This window comes from Miscanthus floridulus, chromosome 18 (assembly GCF_019320115.1).
Source record: "Miscanthus floridulus cultivar M001 chromosome 18, ASM1932011v1, whole genome shotgun sequence".
Taxonomy (NCBI): domain Eukaryota; kingdom Viridiplantae; phylum Streptophyta; class Magnoliopsida; order Poales; family Poaceae; genus Miscanthus; species Miscanthus floridulus.
The window spans coordinates 123,093,231-123,114,339 of record NC_089597.1 but is presented as its reverse complement, the minus strand read 5'-3'; the positions used below and the strand labels follow the sequence as shown (position 1 = coordinate 123,114,339).

Below are 21,109 nucleotides of genomic sequence, written 5' to 3'. Positions count from 1 at the left end.
GCAACTGGTGCGGATTTTGTGGCTGTTTGGTAGCACGATTTCTCGCAACTACATAGGCATGTACGTCAATGTTTCTTGCGGCGACTTGACTAGCTGGATCGGTAGGCAAATGGACAGAGCTAGCTAGTGGTTAAAAACATTCAGCGAGGTTGCCTTTGATCGTCTCTAGGAGGTATCGAGAAGATTGACTTTGTGCAGCATTCATGGACGGTGACTAATACGTACTACTACACGCGATGGTCTTGGCTAATACTACACACAAACTCAGGAGAAATGTAATCGGTCCTCTTTGCCACAGGTTTTTTTGGTTTAAGCAGGAGTTGTCCCAAATGAGAAGAAGAGAGTCCGCGTGCAACGGCGGACGGCCGGCGAACATTCAGCGATTCGACAGGGAAAGAAGATTTAAGCTAAAAATCTATATCTATACTCTATATCTGTATCTATATCTATATCTATACATATCTGTATTTATACTCTATATCCGTATCTATCTATATATATATACTCTATATCTATATATAGCTGGTGTGCAGCGGCACTACAACTTCTGCATCCCAGGTAGGGATGAAAACGGTACGGATATTTTCCGACCGTATTCGAAACCGAATCCGTTTAGAGGAGTTGAGATCTGTCCGTATCCGAGTCCGGATATCCAACATCCAATACCGTATCCGTATCCGAATACTCAAATCGCATATTTATGATGTCGATATTCAATCGTATCCTATCCGACATAGTTGACACTATCCGTATTCGAATCCGAATCCGGACAGAAATATGAAAACAAATGTAATATCGGTGATATCCGTATGTATCCGATCCGTTTTCATCCCTAATCCCAGAGGATAATCTTCTATGGAGTTACTTATAAGACACGCGTTTCTGACGTCCGATGCTGACTAGGCAAGTGGACAATCAACAATAAACCAATCAATCGACCTCAGAACAGCAGTGTCTATAGCTTCTGCAAGCAAGAAATAGACGATTAGACTTCCCTGATCTCAACAGTGGTACAGCACCTGCACGGCTGCACCTGTATCTTACCATATGAATCCTGCTACCAAAAGAGGGCCAGGCAGCGTGGCCATGTCGCCTGTTTTTCCCGGCCATCGGATCGGACGCGCGGACGGCCCAGATCGTGCGAGCCCTAGTCTTTTTACAAAAAAAAAACCTCAAACTTTAGTGGAATCAACCCTCAGTCCAAGCCTCCTCTCAGTTTTTTTTCAAAAAGCCCTCGACTTTACCGAAATCGACCCTCGATCCATGCCTTTACCGGAGCCATCACGAAGCTTCGTGGGCGACGCTTGTCCCCTCTCACCTCCGCCGGACCGCCGCCCCTGCCCCTGCTCTCCACTCCAACCTCCGCTTGCAGGGTCACTAGAGCGGGCTTGAATCGCGGTCGCCGATGAGCTGGCGCGACGCACTGGCACGACGCGACGCACAGGTGGCGAGGCGGGGATCTGGCGGCGGCTCCCAGCCCGTGGGTGCGGCTGACCGCAGGTCGCCGGTAAGCGACGGCGCGCAAGCCACCGGCGCGAATCCCTGCCACTGACGAGCTGGCGAGGCAGCGGGCTCCAGACGCCACAGGGGCTCCCGGCGCGGCAGCGGGCTCCAGGTGCGGCGAGACCGGGCTCGCGACAACGGAGCCGAGATGGTCCGTTCTAAGCCACCATGCCCCCACAGCGCTCCGCTCTTGTTGGGAACCAGTCTCCACCTCCGACCTCGGTCGCACGCAAACCACGTTGCCACATCAAGGTGCCCCTACCCAGCGGTCTGCTCTTGCATCACTGCAGCCTGCACCGACTGTGGCTGGATGCGGTCCCGAAGCCACCATTTGTCACCACTGCGGCCACGGCCACCATCATCTCTGACACCATGGTTGGCGTCAACCTGGAGGCTGCACACAAGTGTTCGACGATATGTCTATGAGGTATATCCTGGTGAGTGCTAACATGCCTTTTTTTCTCTCTCTCTTCTCTTTACTCTTATACAAAATGCAAGTAAACAGATGTGTTAATCTGTACTATGCTCTGAATATTGATAGATTGAATCCACATTGGTGTAGAATTTTAATCAGACTAAGAGTATCTTCTCAAACATGGTTCTAAAAAATTAAGAAGGGTGTGCACTATAGCTAGAAATAGTTTACAATAAACTGTAAAAACAACATAGAGAGGATCACGATAAGCAGGATAGCGAGATTATGTTACAAAGGATGTCTTACAATTTTGGTTATAAATTGGTTTTTTATCATAGTGTTCTATATTCAACTATATTCTCCTTTCACCATTAAACAATTTTTTGAATGATTTAGACATTTAGTTACTACTCCAGAAAAAGAGCAGCAAAGCTCTGAAGGTTTACTCTGATCAATATTGACATTAATAAGATGATACCTAACATCTTTGAACTGCATAGGCCCAATCCTTTCAATAACATGGAGCATTACCTTATAAATATGAAGGATACTTCTTTACGGTGCTTTTCTTCACTACTAAATTCTTAATACATCATCACTTTAGTCAGGGGCATATATTCTGATATGTTAGAAGAATAAAGAAATATTATCGTACCAGAATTAGTCTTTGCTTGATAATGAATTGATGTTTGGATGGATAATATGGGGTCAGTATTATGAATGATAATCCACTGAATGATCACAAAGCCTCACAGTAAGAGATTAGGCCATGAGTTTTAGTAACCCAAGGAGATGCAATTTGGAGACACTATCACCTTTCTACCTCTACTATATTAATTTTTGGAGGCCACCGATGATCAAAATCCCAGTCTAAATTTACCTATACACTTTAATTGGATTTTAAAATTTAAAGCACTAACATACCTTTTGTTTCCTTCCATATTTTATTCAGATTTACCTTTTGCTAGAAATATCCAAAAAGCGGTAGCAGCAGAGATAAATCTTGCAAAGATATTGGCAAAACACTACAATTTGGATGCAAATCATTTATTCAGAAATCATTGACAACAATGCTCTCTGCAGGTACATAACTATCATATCCTCACTGAGTTTCTGTGTTTTAGCTCCTAATAACGTGCATAACAGCATCACAACATGCTGCCCTCACTGCTTATCGTTGTGACTTAGCAATTTGTAGATTATTTCGTGGCCCAAGTCTTCTGTATTTATTCCAATTTTACTTTCTATTTGGAATGATCTACAGATCTCTTCTCTTACAAGAGAGAAATGCAACCAATAGTTCTTACAAGAGTATGCTAGAGAGATGTAAGTACGTTATCATCTCAGGCCCTGATTTAAGGAAAAGTACACTAAGTATTTATTAACTATGCTACGAAACTATTAGTTATTTTTTTAAGTTTAGCAGTTTGACATGATTACAACCTTCTTAATTCTATATAGAATATAGCTCATTTCAGCTATATTTTTTTAGGTGCACATTCAAAGAGCTGTACAAGTATAGACAATCAAATTGTTTTCATGTACTATTAAACAAACTAATAGTTTACTGCATTTTAACATGCTATTACGTCTCCGATTACTATATTTCATCCTTCAAAAAATACCCACACTTCTACATGTTCATTACTTATACGTTTGTTTCCAGATAGTTTACGGGTCGTGACAGATTTTTTAATCTAAAATAGTTCCATATCTCTTTAGGTGCAACCTACTATTGAAGTCAAGGCATCAGACATCATTCACTTCACCTCCCATGGACGACCTACAAGATAAGAAATATATATGTCTATGCCTGTTTTTCTGTTATTGAACTCAATACTGTTTAGTTCCAATGATGTTGGAATCAAAGCTTACCATTGCTGTTGTTGTAGCTATGTATGCATACAATGGCTCCAATTTATATAATGACTATAAATTTTCATTGAGCTATGACATTTGGGAATATGCAGTGATGATTACCATCCATCTGTCTATTTTCTTTTCTGAACTAAGGTATATGGGAATATGCAATGATGATTATCACTCTTTTATGATCTTTCTATTGTACTTTTTTTGAATTGAGGCATTTGGCACATGCAGTGATGAGAACCATTAGATGTATATGGTCCCTTCTTCTATTCTGAATGACTGAGGCCATTTGGCATATGCAATAATAACCATTGCAGTCATGTTGTTACTTTTATATGTAAGTTTTATTTAAAATAGCTATTAATTACGTTGGATATTAACAACATGAAAGGATCAAGATGCCCAAGAGGGGGGGTGAATTGGGCTAATTCTAAATTTTCTTGCAATAATCAAATCCTACGGTTAGCCCAATTAACCCCTTGTGCCTAGAAAAGTGTTTCTATTGATCTAACGCACAACGGACTTGCAACCTATGTTCCAAACTTACTCTAGCATGGCAATTCTATGAATGTAAAAACAAGTATTGAATTGCTCACAGTAAATGCTCAAAGTAAATAGAGAGAGAGGAACGCAGTGATGTTTTGCCGAGGTATCGGAGAGTCGCCACTCCCCACTAGTCCTCGTTGGAGCACCCGTGCAAGGGTGTAGCTCCCCCTTGATCCGCGCAAGGATCAAGTGCTCTCTACGGGTTGATTCTTCGACACTCCGTCACGGCGAATCACCCAAAACCGCTCACAACTTGAGTTGGGTCACCCACAAGCTCTGCCGAGTGATCACCAAGCTCCCAATCACCACCAAGCCATCTAGGTGATGGCGATCACCAAGAGTAACAAGCACGAACTCTCACTTGACCACGCAAAGCCTAATGAGAAGATGGATGTACACTTTGCTACTCTTGATTCACTAATGAGGCTACTCTCTTAGATTCTCAAATCTCAATCACCTCACTAGGACCTTGCTCTTCTTGGCACTCACAAACGTGTTTCTCAGCTGTTGGAATGAGCAAAAGTGACTCCACACATGAGTGGAGCTTCTATTTATAAGGCAGCCTGAAAAACGAACCGTTATGAGCTTCTGCGGGGTGACCGGACGCTCCGGTCAGTTCAACCCGCACACCAGTGATAAAGTGTTGACCGGACGCTGGCAGGGTCCGATCACCACTGACCGGACGCGTCCGGTCGCATTAAACCCTCACTGGAACCTTACTGTACTCGACCGGACGCTGAACCCCCAGGGTCCGGTCAGTACTGACCGGACGCGTCCGGTCGCAGAATTCCTTCTCTGGAACCTTACTGGAGTCGACCAGACGCTGGACCTCAGCGTCCGGTCAGTTGACCTCTCCAACGTCCGGTCGCACCGAACACATTCTTCTTGGTCAAATGAACTGACCGGACCCTGCGGCCAGCGTCTGGTCACACCGGAGCCAGCGTCCGGTCAGCATTTGACCCTCCATTCACTTCCAACTCTCGATCATATATGAATGAAGTTTTCTCCAAAGGATCTTAGGCATATTGAGGAGCTACCTAGTGCTAGTTTTAACAAGTGTGCACCACACCTAACTCACTAGACTCACCTAGGTCAAGCTACCCATCCATACACCCCTTAATAGTACGGCCAAAGGAAAAACAAAGTCCTAAACTACTCTAAGTCTCTCTCCAACTCCAATCGACACTTAGAACTAGTCATCCTTAACCTTGTCGTCCATCCTTTGAAAACCGAAACGATTTCCATCGTAGGGGCATGACCACCTCGATTGCCCAATCGATCTCCATTACCATGACCTAACTTAATTGCCTCTGCAAAACACACGTTAGTCATAGTAATCTTGTATTGTCATTAATCACCAAAATCCAACTAGGGGCCTAGATGCTTTCAATCTCCCCTTTTTGGTGATTGATGACAATACCACCTCGAGTATGTGAAAGAGTGAGGTTTTTGATGGGCTTGGTTCATATAAGCTTTGGTTAATAAGAACAAAAGAGTTAGGCAAGCTTATATGATCCAAGCCAACACAATGTACTCAAAGGATATGAATTAAGCAAGAGTACAAGTAATAAAGCTCATTTGCATCGGAGTATAAACATGGAAGCAAAGGCAAATGAGCATAACACAAGTGATATGATATATAAAGGAATTCAAAATAGAGAGCATACATGTCATATATCACAATCACGTAGATATCACTACCACATAGATATAATAGTAAACATGGATGCATAATGTATCACACACATAGAAACTCCAAATGTAATAGATAATAAGCTAATAATAGATAACTAGCTCCCCCTAGATGTCGCTCCCCCTAAGTCTACATACTCAAACCCTCTCCCCCTTTGGCGTCAAACACCAAAACCTAAGGGTCGGTCGGCGGAGCTACAGCGGACGAGCCGGGCGCTGAGGTACGAGGGGCAAGCTAGAACTGGGCGCCATCATCATCTAACCCTGAGCTCTGTACTGACTGACCCTCTCTGGCAGGAAGCATCGCTAAAGCGGTCTAGGTCTAAGCTGGGGCAGGTGCTGCCTGTGAAGCTGCTAGAATATCTGTCGTAGGATCTGAAGGTGCGATAGAAGAAGGGAGCCTCTGAGTAGTCACGACGACAGGAGCTGTTGTAGAAGGATCAGCGGTATGCATGTGTGGTGGTGTAGGCATGCCTGTCAACTCGCTGAAGGATGCTCCAAGACTCCTGGAGACTGACGTGCCAGGCACAAATAGCGAGGAAGACTAATCCGGTGAGAAGCCCATATGATATGGTGTGAACTGTGGGGCTACCACTGGTGAGGACAACCACTGGGACACATGTACTGTGGGAGAGGCAAACAGAGCTAGAGGCTGTCCCTGACTCTGAAGCCCACTAGACTGTACTGCTGGAGTCGTCGTGGTGGTGGCAGACTGAGCAAGCTGGGGCAAAAACTATGGCTGTGCAGCCCCAAGTGCTGTTACTATATGCTGCATAAACCCCATAAGCTGCTGCTGCATGAGTAACTACTGCTGATGCATCTACTGCTGAAGGAGCTGCTGTTGCCGCTGGAACTCGTCCTGACGAGCCTGAAACTGTGCAAAGTTGGCAGCAGTCTCCTGAGCCTATCGTGCCTGATCCTGTTGTATCCGCTCAAGAATGGCAATCAAGGCGGGGTCCGTCTATGGTGCAGGTGGAGCTGAGCTGGAACTGCCGGCCTCTACATCATATCTGCGTGGAGGCATATGAGGAATCGACAGATAGTCGTCATCCGAACTATCACTAGACTCTGTCACCTCTTGCTGTGCCTCAAGCTGCTCCTCAGTAGTGGCTATGCCTCTGATAATCTCGTCCTGCTGAGCTGCTGACTCTGGAACATCTAGACGATAGCTAGGCTGAGTGGGTGCCTATGGTGTGCTATGCCTGATCCTCTGTGCCATGTTATAAGCTAGAAACTCTATGGTGGCACCTCTGTACTCGGCAACCATCTCTGGGGTCCTAACTTGCACAGACTTAAGCATCAGGAATGTGATCCAATGTGCATATGGAAGCTGCCTGCGACCCTTGAAGCCCTCGGCTATAGTATCCTCCATCTCTAATAGAAGGAGGTCCCAAATATCAAATACAGTATGCTGCATCAGGGCATTGAGGAGCCAGAGCTGTAGGCGAGTCAGACCCTCTCTGTATCCCAACCTGGGAAGTAGTGTCCTCCTGATGATAGCCTCTAGCACTCGAGCTGTAGGAGTAAGGTCACTGGGGTTCCTCCTCGACCCCTCACCAAAGGGCTCCGTGAAGCAATGGCGCACAAGATCTGTAGGGGGCACCAAACCACCATGTGGGCGCCTGGGAGGCTCCTGCTGTCCATAACATACCTCATGCAATCTGACAAGCTACTCCTGTAGCCTCAGTATCTCCCTGGCCCTAAAACTCATCACCCTGTAGTCTCTGCCTCTGAATGCAAAGTGTATGAAGTTATGATGCGGGTCAACGTAGAGCGAAGCATAGAACTATCGAACCCAAGATGGTACATACAGTCCTATCCAGCCAATCAGATCTGTCAGCCCCGGCAAATATGATAAGTAGGGGCGGATATGCTCTCCGGCTGCTGCCACAATAGCCTCAATACTGCAGACTCTCTGAGATCTGAACACTGCCCCACTGTTGAGATAAGCATTGTAGAAATCCTCCTGCAGTGGCGTATAGAAACCCTCTGCTGCTCTCTCATCCCTCCTCGGAGGAAACCACACCTCAAACTCTACAAACCTCAGCTGCCGAACCTGCTTGGTCGTGGCGGCCCTCAAGTCAAGATGTACCACTGGAGGCGGACCCTGTGGTCTAGGCGGTGGATGTGATCCCCTACGCTGAGTAGCTGGCCTCGGTGGGACTGGTACACTGGTATGACCAGAGCGGCGTAGCTGTGGCTGGGGTGCCTGCTCGGTCTCCTCGGCCTCCTCGGCCTACTGGCCCTCCTGAGTCTCCTGAGCTGGCTAAGGCTCTGCTGGTGGGGGTTGCTGCTGTGGCTCCTGCTAGGACTCTCCCTGAGGCTGAGGCTCCTCAATAGCCAGACAACATCCTGCCATCATGACAGTCCTAGGTGGACCACCATGAAGACGCTCAGCCTCCTCAACTGCTGCCCTCTGTGCTGGTGTAAGCTGTTGATCTACAATGACAACACCACTACGAGCACCGCCTCTCTCGGCACGCTCTGCGGCCTCAGCAACTGCTGCTGCTCTCGCTGTCTCTGCGTCGGGGTACTTGCACTTCTTAGATGTAACCTGCTTCATCACCTTGCCTTTAGGTCCTGTATGCTGGCGAGGCGAGGGCCTCCGATCGTCATCTCCTGGACCACCACCAACGTTTTTGGTGCGAGCCATCTGATCTGACAAGAGAAAAACTGCCGCTGACAAGATCAACTGTCCACTGACACTCTCGAGGCTTGGCCTCGATCCGTACTCACGAGCTTGGCTCCGAGTTGACTATCACCTGTCACAGACACCTCAACGGCACCGACCCGCTGCACGATGGAATAGATGGATATACAAGTAAATACGATATATCTAATAGATGCGAAATCCTATGAGAGCAAGCAATGTAGGTACGAAATAGAAGCGACTAGCTTGCTACCTGACGAACCGATGATCCGATGAAAAGAAAAGACGTCATGCGGGGAACCTTTAGGACCGGCTAGGGTTAGGGTTCGCGAAGCACTTCGATGAATCGGTAGCCCTGGATGATTTGAAATCAATGCTTTGAAATCTATCTAAGTCACGGGCAAATGGCCTTACCGGTGGAGGGGAGAGTGAACGCTGTAGTGGAGGCTCCGGTGGCAGACGCAGGCAGGGTACGACGGCGGCGCGGGAGTGGGTCACGGCGGTGAGCGATGGCGTGGGACTGTGGCGGTAGAGGCAAGCCCGGCGTGGGGAGGTGCAGGCTGCGCAGGGCAGCGGTGGCGAGCGGCTGCAGTGGCGCTAGGTCATGGTGGCGCGAGGCTACGGTGGCACGCGGTCGCACTGGCTGGCGGCGGGAGACGGTGGCTGCGGGGCTCGGCGGCGATGGCGCGGCGAGCTGGCGCGGAGGAGATGCAGCGATGACGGCAGCTAGGGCACGAACCAGATGGGGCAAATAGTACGGCCGATTTGGTTAAATAGGATTCCCCGACGCAACAAGAAAGGAAACGGATAAAGAGTCCTAAAGCCGTACCAGATCTACTGACCGGACGCTCTGGTGGTAGCGACCGGATGCTACCACCCAGCGTCCGGTCGATTCCAGAGAGGTCCAGTTCCTCTGGAATCATGACCGGACGCGTCCGGTGGTCCATGACCGGACGCAAGCAAGGTCCGGTCAGTTGCCTTCAACGCCATGTAGATCGACCGGACGCTGGAACCCTTCCTGACCGAACGCACAAACGTAGAGTCCGATCACTCCTTCAGCTTCTATTCACCTCCTGTGAACTGACCGGACGCTGGATTACAGAGTCCGGTGCAGCGTCCGGTCACTCTTTTCCAGCAAATCTTCAATGTTCCTCCGCGCTGCCTGTTCTCAATCAAGTCCCAACATGAATAAGATCCAAATAAACACCAATTGGGACTGATGTGAGTGACCTCTCTCAAACCCTCATATTTTTCAAAATATTTTGCCTTAGGCTATAATTCTTTTTAAGAAAATAGGCAATAAGAGGGCAAATGGAACAAAACGACAAAACAACATCCATGCATATGCAGTACTTTGTAAGTAAATCTAGTTGCTTGTCAAGTTTGATCCAAGGTTAAGCTTCTTCACACGCTTTTCGGCGGTTATCTTAACCATGTTAGACAAGCTCTATATGCATTACCAAAAATTAAACATGTTGTATATTACAATGAATGCAGGGGACAAAACAAGCTCAATGTTTAGTGAAGTTACTAAAATCAAGTACATTGAGCTCATTCCGCAATCTACAAAATGTAGCCTCATCTAGCGGTTTAGTGAAGATATCCGCTAATTGATCTTCGGTTCTTACACCTTCTAGTGATATATCATTTTTAGCAACATGATCTCTTAGAAAGTGATGGCGGATATCTATGTGCTTGGTGCGAGAGTGTTGAACCGGATTATTTGCAAGTTTTACCGCACTTTCATTGTCGCACAAAAGAGGTACTTTTTCTAGAACTACACCATAGTCTAGCAAAGTTTGTTTCATGTATAATATTTGTGCACAACAAGCACCCGCGGCAATGTATTCCGCCCTGGCGGTGGACAAAGCCACACTATTTTGTTTCTTGGAGGACCAAGACACAAGTGATCTACCAAGCAAATGGCACCCTCCGGATGTGCTTTTTCTATCAACTTTGCATCCGGCGTAATCCGAATCGGAATAGCCAATTAATTCAAATATAGCTCCTTTGGGATACCAAAGGCCAATGCTTGGTGTGTGCTTAAGATACCTAAGGATTCTTTTTACGGCAATTAAATGTGTTTCCTTAGTATTAGCTTGAAATCTAGCACACATACACACACTAAACATGATGTCGGACCTAGATGCGGTTAAATATAACAAGCTACCAATCATGGAACGGTAGAGAGTTTGATCAATCGGGTTACCTCCCTTATCTAGGTCGAGATGTCCATTGGTAGGCATTGGTGTCTTGATTGACTTACATTCATCCATCTTGAATCTCTTGGGAAGATCTTTTGTGTATTTCTCTTGAGAGATGAAGATGCCTTCTTTCATTTGCTTGACTTGAAAACCAAGAAAGAATGTAAGCTCACCAATCATTGACATCTCAAACTCCTTCGACATCAATTCACCAAATTCTTTGCATGAGTCTTCATTTGATGATCCAAAGATGATATCATCAACATATACTTGACAAATGAAGATATGTCCATCAAGCTTCTTGGTGAATAGTGTGGTGTCGACCTTCCCAATGGTGAAGCCCTTCTCAATGAGAAAGTCTCGAAGGCGCTCATACCAAGCTCTTGGGGCTTGCTTAAGCCCATATAGTGACTTGGACAACCTATAAACATGATTAGGATATCTAGGGTCTTCAAACCCGGGAGGTTGATCAACATAGACTAGTTCATTAATAAAGCCATTTAAAAATGCACTTTTCACATCCATTTGATATAGTTTCATTTCATGATATGATGCATATGCAAGTAGGATACAGATGGCTTCTAATCTTGCAACCGGTGCAAAGGTCTCTCCAAAATCCAAACCTTCAACTTGGGAGAACCCCTTTGCAACTAGTCTTGCCTTGTTCCTCACAACAACTCCTTGATCATCTTGCTTGTTGCGGAACACCCACTTTGTTCCAATGACTCTTGCACCTTTTGGTCGCTCTTCAAGAGTCCAAACTTAATTGCGAGTGAAGTTGTTCAACTCTTCATGCATGGCATTGATCCAATCTAGATCTTTAAGAGCTTCTTCTACCTTGGTAGGCTCATAGCAAGAGGCTGTGACAGAACCGCCCAATTTATACAAGATCAAGTACGGTTGTCCCCGCTAACACGTTGACACACCCATACTTTCACTAATATAAACCCGGTAGTCCGCCGAGTGTCCCGAAAGACCTCGGTAAATCAACATCACAACCAAGATCATGTGATTAAGCAAATACACATCACATACATCGGGTTGCAGCGGAAATAATATTACAAAGGGGTTAACAAATAATAGTACAAGTTTGGGTTTCAAAACCGCTTAGTGAAAACAACATAGCTTTCAAATGATGACATTAATATAAGTTCCAAATATATTGCTAGCATAGTGACATCATCCGACAAAAGCATATAGATGAGAAGTAAGTATAGAATCGCCGAGCCCACCAGCGGTTAGCCACCATCATCAACGGGTCGAGAACATCACCTGCAACAAGGTGGGATAAACCCTGAGTACTCGAATGTACTCAGCTAGACTTACCCGTTGGAAACCAAAACAAATGACACCAAGGATTATGCAAGGCTTTCTTTAGTGGGCTAGCTGACTTGTTTGCGAAAAGCATAAGCTATCATGAAGAAACCATTTTAAGTACTTTGCATCACCTTAATTATGACCTATCCATCTAGGTAAGCACCTGTACTATAGCAATCACTTGATTAACCAATAACATCTAGTTACCAATTTAGATTTAGCATATCCCATACCATCCAGATAACCATCATTATTCCATAATAATTACTATGATGTCGTAACTCGAGTCAAGTGCTCACTATCCAGGAGCGATGGCAATTCGAATCGATTCCTAACCAGCTGGTGATTTATTCCTTACACAAACCTCACTCACCCGCTAAAGTGAGATATTGATCACCGAGTCAACTATCCAGGAATTTCGAGTTTGCCAGGAACCACATGTACCCGGGGGCCGACCGACTGCTCTTTGGTCTTATCTTTGCGCCCCCGTGTCCTACCACACCTGCTCCGATACAGTGTGCTGCAGGCAATCTACTCGGCCTAAATAATCTCCCAGCTTCGCGGTCGGAAGGTACTTTATCCGGCCAGCTAAATGTAAGGCATGCGTTCAACATGACTCGAGGGCCAACAACGGTCGGTCCTTAATCAACACAGACGGAAACTAACAGCACCCCAGAACCCTGTCTGGTTGCCTCCAACTTTTTTTCCGTCCGGTCTCCAATTATCCATCACACATGGTTAATTCCAGGATATCATTCTTTCCATAGCTAAATTCTTCCAGTAACCACCTATAATGTAGGTGACCGGATATCACCGATCGCTACCGGTCTAAGCAAGGCTAAGCAGTTATTCGATCCTGACCTAACAGGGAAAAATGTAATAAGGTAGGCAAGGATAGTAATAAATGCATCAACGGTTTCAATCAACTCCTACAACTTAATGCAACGATATATATAAACTCATATATATATAGAAAGAATTGCTTTTGTAATTTAGGAGACTTAGAATGCTCTAGGGCTTGCCTGGGATCCGACACAAGTCAGTTCAGTTAGCTTGCACCATCCTGGTGATATCACAGGTCCTAACACTTGCTTAGCCCTTCCACCTTCAGGATAGATCCATCAAACACCGTCTTCGGGTTCGGCTCCAACATCACGTCCTTCACGTGGTTCATCTAGCATACCTAGATGAGATGCAATATGCAAGTGCATAAATATGAAGAATAGTACCATGAGACACATCACAAATTAGCAAGCAAGACAAGCATAGTTTACACTAACACACTTAAGTACTTTGCGATGCTTAACTTAAACATCACACAATCTATCATGCTAAGATGGCAAAGAAGACGACAACATCAAGCATGATACAAGTTTCCCAAGATCTCAAGTGCTCTAACTCAGTCATCATTCAAGGCATACGTCACACTTAACAATATACAAGCAAGCACTATAATTGGAATCTGCCAATTTCTGGACATGCAAACAGCAGCTACAAGATTTAGCTATAACTGGAGTTACACAAATCCAAATAACTTGCAAGAAGACATTATGGAAAGCTTATGAAATTTTCTACAATTCATCTTTAATCATCTTAGCATGATTCTCAAGTTAACTAAGTCAAATATATCCATTTACAGAAACTGGTCCACAATTGACAGAAAGCAGCCATTTCTGAAACCCAACTTTAAACAGCTGTAACTCTTAAACTACTTGGCCAAATAACACCAAATTTTAATATAAGCTAGATACATGAATTATCTACAACTTTTGTATAACCAAGTTTCACAACAAAGCACATTATCATGAAGAACTTTGCTAAGTTCCCAGATCTGTCCATAAACCACATCGGCAAGAAAATAATTATTAACTTATGTTGCAAATACATAATTGGGCAAAACCAACTTTACCAACATTTCACACATGACTAAAGAACACCAGAAAACCTAGTGTCCATGACCAAATAAATTCTTTTAATGCATTTCTTAATTTATTTTAGATAACAAGGTGACTTAATGAACATATACCAAAAGTGCACAATAACTTCTACAAAAATTACAGTGGCTCACATATACTCTCAATAGTCTAATGTACAAATTTTACTCTATTTGAATATGTATAGCAACCTCTATGAAAAGAACAAGTTGCTAAAGCAAGAAATCATGTGAGACCGAGATGAACCAATAACTCACTCATACTTCACCCAATACTCATGAAATTTTTACCACATATCAACTATCACATGAGTAGCATGCCACAAAAATTTCACTTCATTTGGAGCCCTAGATCTACAGTTATGAAAAATAACAAATTCAACTAGCATTACAACCTTACTGCACAAATCTATTTTTACCACAAAATATTTAAACTAAAACATGCCATATTATAGATCCACTGCATAGACAATTTCACAAGGATTCCAAAAAGTCCTCATTTACTATTTTACGAATTTTATACGATTTACTATGAATTTCCAAAGTTCCTGCAAAATAATTACAAACCAGTCCTTACGGCACTATTCACATGAGTCACAGGTTCTGCAGAAAGGCCCCTGCTCTTCTTCGAATTGCTGTACGAGGTCCCTGACGCGAATTTGAACAGAGGACGCCGGGGAATCGGCCGGTGGCGGCCGGAGAAGGGCCGGCGGCGGCGAGGGAAAGGTGGGGAAGCACCAGGAGGTTGGTGAACACACGTAGGTGGCCGCAGCTTGCTCCGCGGAGGCCCGACGTGGCCTGGCCACGCACGCCGACGGCCGGGGCGACGGCGGGAGGCGGCACCAGCGCTGCGGGGCGTGGCATGGCCGACGGGGGAGTGCGGGAGGGGCGGCGTGGTGAGAGGAATATGATGGCACTGATGGCTTGGAAAGAGGAAGGGCTGAGCAGCGGGGACGCGGCGAGGCCGAGCTCGGCCATGGCGGCCATGGCTGCCCGCGTTCGCGAGCAACAGCGAGGCGAGGGTGCAAGGGAGAGAGTGAGCCCGGTCGTCCATAACGGCCTGGCGCGCACGGAGAAGCAGCGAGGCGACCGCAGGGAGGCGAGGGCACGCGGCAAGAGCAACGGCGCATGGCGTCCACGTCCACAACACGCGTCGCTCACTGAGACAAAACTCCGAACAGGTGGCGGGCGACGGTGAGGGCGGCGTGGGGAGCCGACTTCGGCCATCTCGGTTGCGAATTGGACATTGGGCCTAAAACGAAGTTTGAAGCCCGCGAACTGCTCTTCATTTTTCATTTAGAGACCAAGGTCATTAGAGCTCTTCAACAGTGGGTAATTAGGCCACAAACTGTCAGTGTCAGCGCCTTGATAACGGTCACGGAAATTCACTTTCGGAGGTCAAAACTCGGTCAAACTCAGTGCAACTTTTTGCATGCTCTTCTCCATAATATAACCTTCAACTTTTATTTTTGGACCAACTCAAGTTGCTTAACGAATTTCGGAGAACACGGAATGCCAACGTCGTTGCTTAGCGAAACTCCAGACTTAGAATATTTCTAAGTGCTGAAAACAACAGCAAATTCGATCTTGTGACCTTGATTTGACTTACTTCCAAGCTAATCTAGCTCTTAGTCCAAAAACAAAGTTTGTTCTACATGATATGGACTACAACTTTCATTTAAGGTCCAACCTCAAAACTGGTATAGAACCTGCTGTTCTACTTTGACCAAAGTAGGATCACGATGAAGCTTAAATTATCCTTTTTGATCCATTGGAGCATTTTCTTGGCATTTGCCCAACATGAACCTTTCATGACTTTTGTTGTAGAGTTCATCTAGAGTCATTTGGGCATGGTTGCAAGATTTGGTTGACATCTCATGTTCTCATTCACTTAATAGTGCAATTTAAGCACTTAGCAAAGTCATTCCAATAAGGATATAACTTATCATTTCATGTGACTTTTTGATTCCAAACTTCCTGAAACTTTTCCAGTGATTAATATAGATGGATATTGATGTGAGACACATGAAAGAAGCACCTTCAACATTACTTAGGTATATATATATGAAAAGGGCCAATATACAAGCAAAGGTGTAATATCCAAGTTTAGGTTGGGGCTCAATTCTATAGGTTGACCTTGACATCTTCATCATCACTTAATATGCCATGTTTGAGCTCAAACCCATTGCTTAACTGGTGGCAAACACCTGGGGTGTTACAGAGACAAAAGAGTGATGAGCAATAAATAAAGTAAGTTTTTAAGATCGAGTCATTACACCCTTTGATGGACTCCCTATGATGAGATCTTGTGGATAATCTTGTAGGAGAGGTGTATTTCTTCTATTGACCACTTGAGGAGGAGGTTGTGGAGCATCAACATCTTGTGCTTGTACCACCATTTGCTCATGGGAGATATGAGTATCTTCATTTTCTACTCTCCCATCTTTTTCACCATCTTGTGGCACACTTGATGAAGAAGATTGATTAATGACTTGTACATCATCTTCATCATCTTTTGGCTTGATGTCTCCCACCGGAATATTCTTCATAGCCTCCCTTAATGGTTCATCACCTACATCATCAAGATTCTCATGTGCTCCTTGGGAGCCGTTAGATTTATCAAATTCCACATCATATGTTTCTTCAACCAAGCCGGTGGCATGATTAAATACTCTATATGCTTTGGACTTTGATGAGTAACCAACAAGAAAACCAATATCACAACGTCTTTAGAACTTCCCTAGGTGTTACCGCTTCTTGTAGATGTAGCATTTGCAACCAAACACCCTAAAGAAGGAGATGTCCGGCTTCTTCCTATTGAGCAACTCATAAGGAGTCTTGCCAAGGAACTTTTGAAGGAATAGGTGGTTTGATGCATAGCATGCGGTGTTGATTGCTTCCGCCCATAGAGCTTCGGGGGTGTTGTACTCATCTAGCATTGTCCTTGCAAGAGTGATCAAAGTCCGGTTCTTCCTCTCAACTACACCATTTTGTTGAGGAGTATAAGTTGCGGAGACTTCATGCTTGATTCCCAACTTCATCACAATAAGTTTAAATGTTTGTGTTGTCAAATTCTTTTCCATTGTCACTTCTTATCTTCTTAAGCTTCACTTTAAATTCATTTTGAGCTCTCTTGGCAAACTTCTTGAAGCAAGATGCAACTTCGAATTTGTCATAAAGGAAGAATACCCATGTATACCTTGAATAGTCATCAACGATCACAAGACAATAAAGATTTCCTCCCAAACTCTTGTATGTTGTTGGTCCAAATAAATCCATGTGAAGGAGTTCTAGCACTCTTGTGGTTGACATGAAAGCTTTGGTTGGATGAGTATTTGCAACTTGCTTGCCGGCTTGACATGCACTACAAAGCTTGTCCTTTTCAAACTTCACATCCTTCAACCCTCTCACCAAATCATTCTTCATAAGCTTCTTGAGTGAACTCATACCAACATGAGCAAGTCTTCTATGCCATAGCCACCCAAGTATTGTTTTGGTGAATAGGCAAGTCTTCAAATTTGCATCTTCGGAGGTGAAGTCCACTAGATATAAGTTGTTGTATCTAAATCCATTGAATATCACTTGATTATCATCTACCTTGGATACAACAACCTCCTTCTCGGTGAATAAGCATTGGAAGCCAAGATCACATAATTGTCCAACGGATAGCAAGTTGAAGCTCAATAAAGCAACATATAGCATATTAGAGATGAAATGATCATTTGATATTGCCACTTTGCCCAATCCTTTAACCTTGCCCTTTGAATTATCTCCAAATGTTATTTTCTCTTGCCCATCTATCTCTTCATCTAGTGAGGTGAACATACGAGGATCACCGGTCATATGTTGAGTGCAACCACTATCAATAACCCAATGACTTCCACTGGTCTTGTAGTTCACCTACACACAATAGATTCAAGCTTTAGGAATCCAAACTTGTTGAGGGCCCTTCACCTTCTCAACAAGTGACTTAGCCACCCAAATCTTCTTAGGCCTATTCTTGTTAGGGGGTCCTAAGAACATGACTTTCATCTTTCCACTAGAATCCTTTCTAAGCATGTAGTGAGCATTGAAGGCAAAGGGTCTAGCATGATTGGGCAAGGGTTGTGGTGGTGGAGTTTGACATTCATGAGCAAAGTGGTCTTCTTGTCCACACTCAAAACATCTCTTTGGCTTTGGCTTTGGCTTTGATTATTGTTGTTGAACTTGAGCTTTCTTTTTTTCTACACTTGCCACATATCTAATGCCACTTCTATCCATCTTCATAATGGTGTTCATGAGTAGCTCACTTTGGAGGTGCTTCCCTCTAGCAAACTTGCTCAACCCAATCTTGAGATGCTCTTTCTCCAACTTGAGCTTCTTATTTTCTTCCTTTAGAGAATCATCTTTCTTCTCTTCCTTGAGCTTCTTGTTTTCTTCTTTGAGCTTCTCATTCTCAAGGATCAACTCTTTGTCATGATCAAGAGTTTCTAGCACAATGGTGTTGTGGCTTTTCATCTCTTCAAGATCTTTCATGAGCTTCTCATTATCACTCTTGAGCTTAACATACTCATCATAGTCATTGCACTCAACCACTTGCTTGCCTTTGCTACTAGATCCTTGCTCAATGCTCTCATCAATTAAATCATCACATGATGTAGCTATATCAATCTTAACAACATGGTTAGTAGCATCATGTGGCTCATTTGGTAAAAATTCTTGAGCAATAACAAGAGTATCATGATTGATCTTAAGAGTAGTGTATTCATCTTTTAGCTTGTTGTGGCTAGTGATGAGCTCATTGTGCACCCACTCAAGTTTATCATGTTTATCTTTAAGCTCTTTCTTAGAAGATTTGAGCTCCTTGAGTTTGGATGAGATAACATCATTTGTTTCTCTAAGCTCATCATTAGTCTTTTCCAATGTATCACATTTTGCTAAGAGTGAATCATTTTTAGCATCAAGCTTTTCATTTTTAGCTCTACTCTTTCTAATGATCTTAGTGTATTTTCTTAGTATTTTGACAAGATCATCATATGAAGGTGAATCATCATCATCGCTATCGCTATCACTATCATCATCACTAGCATGTTCATCATCACTACTATCACCATCATTTGATACCTTGCGTTCACCCTTGGTCATAAGGCATAGGTGTGTAGAGGATGATAGCGATGGTGGCGGTGAAGATGGAAGATCAATAGCAATGGCGGCCACCTTCTCATTGTCACTATCATCATCGGATGATCCACTAGATAAATCAATATCCGTGAGCCAATCACCGACGATGTAGGCCTTTCCACTCTTCTTCTTCTTGTAGAAGTCCCTCTTTTTACCATCTCTCTTCTTGTATGGCTTGTTCTTTTTCTTCTCATCTTCATCTTCATTGCTTGAGTCATCTTTCTTGCCCTTGTTCTTGTTCTTGAACTTGTCTTTCTTGAGCTTTGTGCATTGATGAGCTAGATGGCCAAGTTCACCACAATTGTAGCAATCCATCTCGGAGATTGGCTTTCTTCTTGAGCTTGTGAAGAACTTCTTCTTGCCATCGAACTTGATGCCACTCTTGTTGAGCTTCTTTAGCATCTTGGCGGTCTTCTTCACCATGAGAGCAAGACTTTCATCATTATCTTCTTCATCACTTAAGCTCTCATACTCAAGTCTTGCTTTGCCCTTATCTTGGCTAGCTTTGAATGCTAAGTCCTTCTCTTTCTTCTTTGTAGAGGATGAGCCATCTTGTGGCGTGATGTGCATGTACATCTCATGAGCATTGATCTTTCCCAAGTTTGTGTCGGTGTAGCGGCGGAAAGATCACCTTGATATAGCACGGTCACAATATGCCCATATTTGTCAATGGAGAGGACACTCAAGATCTTTCTCACAACGTCGGATGGTGACATTTGAGTAAGTCCAAGCCCATTGACTTCCTCTACAAGAACATTTAAATGTGAATACATCTCATTAGCACTTTCTTTGGGAAGCATCTCAAATGAATTTAGCTTTTTAATTATAAGATGATAGCGTTCCTCACGCTCACTCTTGGTTCCCTCATGGAGCGCACAAACGTCCGACCATAGTGCTTGGGCGTCTTTGTGGTTCCTTACGCGGTTGAACACATCTTTGCAAAGGCCTCTAAAGATGGTGTTTCGAGCCTTTGCATTCCATTTTTCATAATTAACCTCATCGCCTTGTAAGTTAGTAGCATTCCGAGGTTTTGGGAAGCCTTGTGAGGCGGCTCTAAGAATACCAACATCTAGAGCTTCCAAGTACGCCTCCATGCGGATTTTCCAATATGGAAAGTCATCTCCCTCAAAGATAGGAGGAGGTCTATCCCCGTGAGACATCTTGCTCTAAGCGATTAAGCTTAAAAACATGAGCACGAGGCTCTGATATCAATTGAAAGGATCAAGATGCTCAAGAGGGGGGGTGAATTGGGTTAATTCTAAATTTTCTTGCAATAATCAAATCCTACGGTTAGCCCAATTAACCCCTTGTGCCTAGAAAAGTGTTTCTATTGATCTAACACACAACGAACTTGTAACCTATGTTCCAAACTTACTCTAGCATGGTAATTCTATGAATGTAAAAACAAGTATTGAATTGCTCAAAGTAAATGCTCAAAGTAAATAGAGAGAGAAACGCGGCGATGTTTTGCCGAGGTATCGGAGAGTCGCCACTCCCCACTAGTCCTCGTTGGAGCACCCGTGCAAGGGTGTAGCTCCCCCTTGATCCACGCAAGGATCAAGTGCTCTCTACAGGTTGATTCTTTGACACTCCGTCGCGGCGAATCACCCAAAACCGCTCACAACTTGAGTTGGGTCACCCACAAGCTCCGCCGAGTGATCACCAAGCTCCCAATCACCACCAAGCCGTCTAGGTGATGGCGATCACCAAGAGTAACAAGCACGAACTCTCACTTGACCACGCAAAGCCTAATGAGAAGATGGATGCACACCTTGCTACTCTTGATTCACTAATGAGGCTACTCTCTTAGATTCTCAAAT

General features: G+C 44.3%; 1 long non-coding RNA gene across 2 annotated transcripts; it reads left to right on the top strand.

Annotated features, from left to right (window-relative positions):
• The first annotated feature begins 1,254 nt into the window (after positions 1 to 1,254).
• On the top strand, positions 1,255 to 3,931 carry LOC136522404 (uncharacterized). 2 transcript variants are annotated; one of them, XR_010775885.1, is made up of 4 exons: positions 1,255 to 1,940; positions 2,871 to 3,001; positions 3,183 to 3,244; positions 3,641 to 3,931. It is a non-coding gene; the product is annotated as an uncharacterized lncRNA (long non-coding RNA). The 2 variants fall into 2 exon arrangements; XR_010775884.1 differs by lacking the exon at positions 3,183 to 3,244.
• The last annotated feature ends 17,178 nt before the right edge of the window (positions 3,932 to 21,109 follow it).